Source organism: Halyomorpha halys, unplaced genomic scaffold (assembly GCF_000696795.3).
Source record: "Halyomorpha halys isolate HHAL.00 unplaced genomic scaffold, Hhal_1.1 Scaffold1353.1, whole genome shotgun sequence".
NCBI lineage: Eukaryota > Metazoa > Arthropoda > Insecta > Hemiptera > Pentatomidae > Halyomorpha > Halyomorpha halys.
This window is the reverse complement of record NW_027115991.1, coordinates 181,790-187,789: the sequence shown is the minus strand read 5'-3', so window position 1 is coordinate 187,789 and position 6,000 is coordinate 181,790. Positions and strand designations below refer to the sequence as shown.

At 26.9% G+C, this 6,000-nt stretch overlaps 1 protein-coding gene across 1 annotated transcript in view; it reads left to right on the top strand.

Moving 5' to 3' along the window:
• Positions 1-1,006: 1,006 nt before the first annotated feature.
• The window catches only part of LOC106689409 (uncharacterized), a 119,099-nt gene continuing 114,105 nt past the window's right edge, over positions 1,007-6,000 (top strand). Inside the window, exons 1-2 of the mRNA XM_067052926.1 lie at positions 1,007-1,095; positions 4,097-4,167. The gene's annotated coding sequence lies outside the window, so the exon portion shown is untranslated. The remainder of the gene's footprint in view (positions 1,096-4,096; positions 4,168-6,000) is intronic.

The following is a 6,000-nucleotide window of genomic DNA, read 5'->3' as shown; positions in this document are numbered from 1 at the left end:
TATTTATATATGTATAAAAAATAAATTTTGAGCTTAGTTCTAGGAATTTTATTGCTTTCGTATAAAATATGTACCTATTACATATATGACGTCATATACTTCAGTCGATACTGGTCGACTTTAGGCACAATCACTGACGTTTAATTTTTGAAAACTTAATGATCTCACTTGCAAATTTATTCATGAGAACGATGAGGATGGCAAATTAAAATAACCATTACGATTATATGTATTTATTTTTTTAAACGTCTTTTAACAAATTAAAAAGTTTTATACTTTTTATTTTTTATTTTGAGACTTCCTCAAGTAGCTATTTTGCTATAACAAAATAATTACTAATAAAACCATCCATAAAGACCTAAATGTTCCTTATGTAACCGATCTAGCCCGAACCCGATATCATTCCTTCCATTATAAACTCCTTCACCACCCAAACCTATTAGTTTCTAACCTTGCTTACTCTTCCATTCCTAAAAATCCTCCGAGGCGCCTGAAAAGAAGATGGCCTCGTGACTTTATATTGTAAAATGTTTTTAGAGCTCTACTATTGGGTAGTTTCTCTACATGCTGTATCATATCATTATCATTATGTCATTATGATCAAATTTGGTTGATGTATTTTTTATACAGTTGTAAATATCAATAAATAAATAAATGAAAAAAAAAAATTCAGACAGTCAAGTTGAATTTCTTCATTTTTGGATTTTTTTTTTTTTACGCTAAATATTTTTAAAACATATTTATGTAAAAATAAACGCATATTATGATTTTTTTTATTTCATAAAAACCCTGTCCCTACTCATAAATTTTATACTCTCTTGTTTAGTTGAAAATATCTATGCCAATCAAAGGTGGAATGAAATTAAAACTTGAGAATGGCGCTTTAAATATCAGAATAAAGAAACACTCACGAATACTAAAGCTTAAAAAAAAAAAAAGTGGCAATAGAAGACAAAGAAAGCAATGAGAAACCGAGATCTAGGAAGAAGAATGGAGGAGGTGGAGGGGAGTGGGTACCCGTTAGTAGTGGCTAGCAGCTCGGGTGGTGAAGTGTGGTGTGCTGCTTTCTGGCAGCGGACCCGGCACCGCTCTTTGGTGAGTAGTACAAACTTACAACCCCATTGTTTTTCATATACCAATCTTTTCGTCGAATTCATTTAATAACCCTACATAGCTAATATATTATAGACATAATCTTTATAAAAATGAAACATTCAAAGTTCACGGAATAGAAATGGGTATTTGTAGTTTGTAAATATTTTTTAAATTTAGTTCGATGATGATACAGTCTATTAATTATTGAAGTATGGACTGCATGGTTATTGACTCCTCTGTGTTTTTTTCGAACCAATGACGAGTATTTTTTTTTTAATATTTGCAATGATGTAGAAAGCTAAAACTTTACTTTAGTCCGAGCAGCGATTTTATATAATAACACAAGTTGTAAACTTTGTATACGAAGTTGTAATTTAATGTCGTAAGCTGTAATTTGTCATTTTCAGATTTATGCATGTCATTGTACCGTATCAATAATTGAGGTACCAATCAGCTTTTGTGTATCGTATGTTGTACAGATATTCATTAACTTTCTTATTATTGTGTCAACACTGTGAGTCAAGCCAGTGGTGTCCTCTTTCCGCCTTAGTTCTCTGATTGGTCTTAGACACATTTTATGATTCGTTCAATTTCAGATTTGATTTCTTCAGTTCTATATGCTGTAGAAATATTTATCAATTTCGAAGACATGTCAACTTAACTTTGAATTTCTTTCTTTCTTTAGCTTTCGTAGCATTTAACAGCAATCATCCTGGTTTCATTGAATTTTGATTTGATTGTTATTTACACTTTTTTTTATTTTTATAAATTCATACGATTTCTTCAATCAGGAGGTTATTTTAATAACTGATTGATCTTTTCCTAGTATATAACTTGTTCGTATATTTATATTTCTTCAAATTAAATTACTTAATTTATAATTAACACTTACTTATAACTGAACCGTATAGTAAATGAATAGTATAAAAAAAAAAAACATTCAACTCTACACGTAAAGTATGTTTATAAAAGATATGTTGAGATTGCCAAAGTTTCCTTTGTAAATGACTTCAATTGTTTAAAACCGCCTTACAAATGTAAATCATATTATTTCAAGTTGTCAAAAGGAATAACCGACACGTATTCAAACAAGCAAAATTCATGACCAGTTACTGTATAAAAACTTAAACATAAATTTATAAACTGTCTTGTTATCACTACTTTTACGAACTGATTATACTCAATTTTTTTTTTCATTTTTCATAGGATTTTTTATTTAATAATTACTATGATATGGGAAAACTGTCGTGGAAGATTTAATGTACGGATCCGAATTCGGTTTTCACCGCATTTCACTTTCAAAAAAAGTTTTGTTGCTAAATTAGAGAAGCATATTAAGTATTATTCTTAATATATTTTTTTAATAGAAAAAAAAAATTGATATGTTCTATTGTCGGAACTCTAAATATTTTGGTCCATGGGTCAGTCTTCTCATTTTCCTAGGCAATATGAGGTTTAAAACACAACTTACATTTATGAAAAAAAAAATCGCCAGTACTACGAAACATAAGTAAAAAATATTTAACAATTTCATGTTGAAAAATCGATGCTAATGGTTTACCTCTTAAAGTTGTGTATAATTTTTAAATATGAGACAATGGATATGTCCTTTGTTTTCACTCAAATAACAATTGTTTAAATTTTTTATTTTTCTTCAGATGTTCTAATGCTTTTTCAGTTATATAAACCATAAGACATTTTTAAAAACAATTTTGTATTCGAATATTAAAACAATACTTCATAAAAGTTTATTCTACCCACCATTTAATTATTATTTTTAATGCAATGGCCTTGAGACCTTTTAATGTAGAAATGTTATTAGAATGCTACCAATGGGTAACTTCTCCACGAGTTTGTATCAAGTAATTATACGAAATACGATTCACATCAAAGTTACTCGTATTTTTATTTTCTGTACCCTTGTAAATTTCAAGAAATAAGAACTAGAAAATTTTCAATGAAGAATTTACATTTTTATTGTTATGGATAATTGTTTATATTATGGTACTACTTTGTTCTAAATCATTGGTTGTATTTTTATAAACACACATGGCAAATCATTCACTGGTTCTTTGGTTCAAGTGTTGCCTTGTTGAAATGTCCCAAAAGTTACCTACCACCACTACCTGGGACCTTCACCAGTTACCTGAACCTAAGATCTAAGAGGAAATAATCCTTGGCCAATAACTTTTACTATTTTTTTTATTTTTAAAGTAAATATTCTCCCAGAATATTCATTATTATTAATATTATTTAACTAAAAATTTTTGTCCCTGTATCTAAATAAAAAATAAAAACCAAAACCAATTTAAAAAAAAATTTTCGATGAGGAAAATAAACAAAAAGTAGGGACGTAAATTTCAGAGGAAAAATGAAACAAGGAAAAAATGTCTTTGACGAAATCTTAGTCATTCAGAAACTCCAGAATTATACCACTACCATTAACTAACTAATATTTTCGTATCTTAAAATTTGATATTCATTGGTTTTTTAATGACTTATTTATTATTATAGATTTTTATTTTTATTTTCATTTATACCTAATTCAATTTAATATTATACCTTTTTTCATTATTATTAACTTTATCAAGCTTATATATAGTTTCATTATTGGACCATTAAGAAGTTATAGAGTATTTCACTGTTCTAGTGATTCTCCCTGAAATAAATTCACATGTACATGTATTCGTATTTCCGTTAATGAAATTTATGTACATATATAGAATATATTAAATATGATTTTATCGAATTAAATATATTAATATCATTTTCTTTTTGCTCAACGGGTTTTTATATGATTAATGAAATTATATATTCCTTTTCTGATTAATATTTGCGCTTCTTGATATGCAATTTTCAAGTTTCCTCACTCAAAATATTTCCTTAATTAATCGCAAAAAGGAAAACTAATTTTAAAAAATACTTTTATTAAATTAGGTGTATAAAAAATATATATGATTTTATGATATCTAGAGAATGAAATGAATATATTTTGTTTCAGAACGTCCTTTTGAAAAATGAATGGAGTCATTGATTGCTGAAGGTTTGCATAAGAACATCCTGATGTCATAGGTCAGTGTCAAATAAATAAATATATTATAGCTCGTCATTGATGATTAAAAATTTAAAAGACTAGATTTTTTTTAACTATTAGTATCATTATGTTATGAACTCTAAAAAAATCTGTTAGGAATTTTGAAATAGCAATGCGATAAATTTTACTTTTGAAATGAATTGAACTGTGCGTAATCAAAAACCGAAAGTCAAAATAGGTTCATTATAGAAATATTTATAATGCTTATTTTCTTTGATTGATTTTACTAAATAAATTAGCTCAATTAATCACTAAACATAATTTTTAATAATAGTGTTGAATTTTTTTTTAAGATTATTTATTTACAATAATCAGACAGAAAGCATGTACACATTGCACTTGTTTAAAATGTCCATCTACATACAATTTTTATATTACTCAATATTTCATCCCTTTATTTGATTTTTAACTTAATTTTTATTAGTTGTGTATCAAGTTTGGAATTGATATAACACGTTTGTTCACGCTTAGAATAATTCAATTAGATTTTTAGACATTAACATTAAATGAGTAATTAATTTTTACATAGCACATCAGCTAAGGAAATAATCCAAAGACAATTTGTCGATTTAAAGCGACTGATATAGTAAAATAATCGGCAATTGATATTGAGCAGATAAATTTTGGAGGCCTCTCAATATTTTATTTATTCTAATAAAGTTATTCATATATATTTTCATTTTTATAATTATAGTTTGTTCATTATTTAAAAATTATAGTCATGCACTCAAAACTTTTCATTTCGAACATAAATCGAAGATGAGTGTTCACTGTTTTTTATATTATGAAAAATATAATTCATTTAGTCTAACATTTGTTGTATTTTAATGAGAATTTTTATATTATCTTAGCAGAAAAATTTTATTCCAAAATATCTTTGCTGTTTTTAATAGGATGTCTCAAGGAATCCTTTTCCTCATACCTCTTAACAGAACCTATTTATAGATTTATGTAAATATTGAGGAACAGAGATCGTGAATGTATTTTTTAATTGTTTCTAGTTTCTTATCGACGAGAAGGGTCTTGTAAAACTAATTAAAAATATAAAACCAGAAAAAAAAAATAACATTTGCTTTACAGTACCCGGAATACTGACGACAGACATGTACAGGTGGATTTTATTGTAAGGAAGGTTTTGAATGCTTTAGGATGTTTTAATATTCTTCTGTTCGAAAAACTTTCAATTCTCTGAGCGATTCTGTGGTTCTCTGTTGGCGAGTAAATGTCCATAAGAGTTTAGACCTGTACAACATGCCTGGATACCCAGGAAATCACTTTAAAAAGTTTTTTCAGTATCAGGAAAGGTTGGCATGGAAACTCCGTTAGGATCTCAGTGCTAGTTTATTTTTGCAAAAAATAATATAATTACTTTGTGAATAATTATATTATTTTTTGCAAAAATAAAATTATTTTTTTATTTTTTATATTTGAATTTAAAAATAAACTTGTTCAAGGGCACTATTTTCATTATAAATACATCTACTTATCCATCTTGCATGTTGATTTGAAATAGAAAAAAAATTTAGTTTACAAATATTCCTAGAATAGATATAAAATAAAAAAAGTGAAAACAAGTTATGACTTGATTATAAATAGTGTATTAATTACTGACTAAGATACTTTTTCTTGATAAGATTGATTGTTGTGTAATATAATATAGCTAATATCGTTGGGTTAGAATTGAAACCCGCCCAGTATGGTGGGTTTTTTTTTTTTATTCCCAATAATAAATCTTCAGATTTTCAGTTTTTCTCGACAGCAATAATGATAATAATAGGATAGGCATGCATAGCATAAAATGATTCACGTTC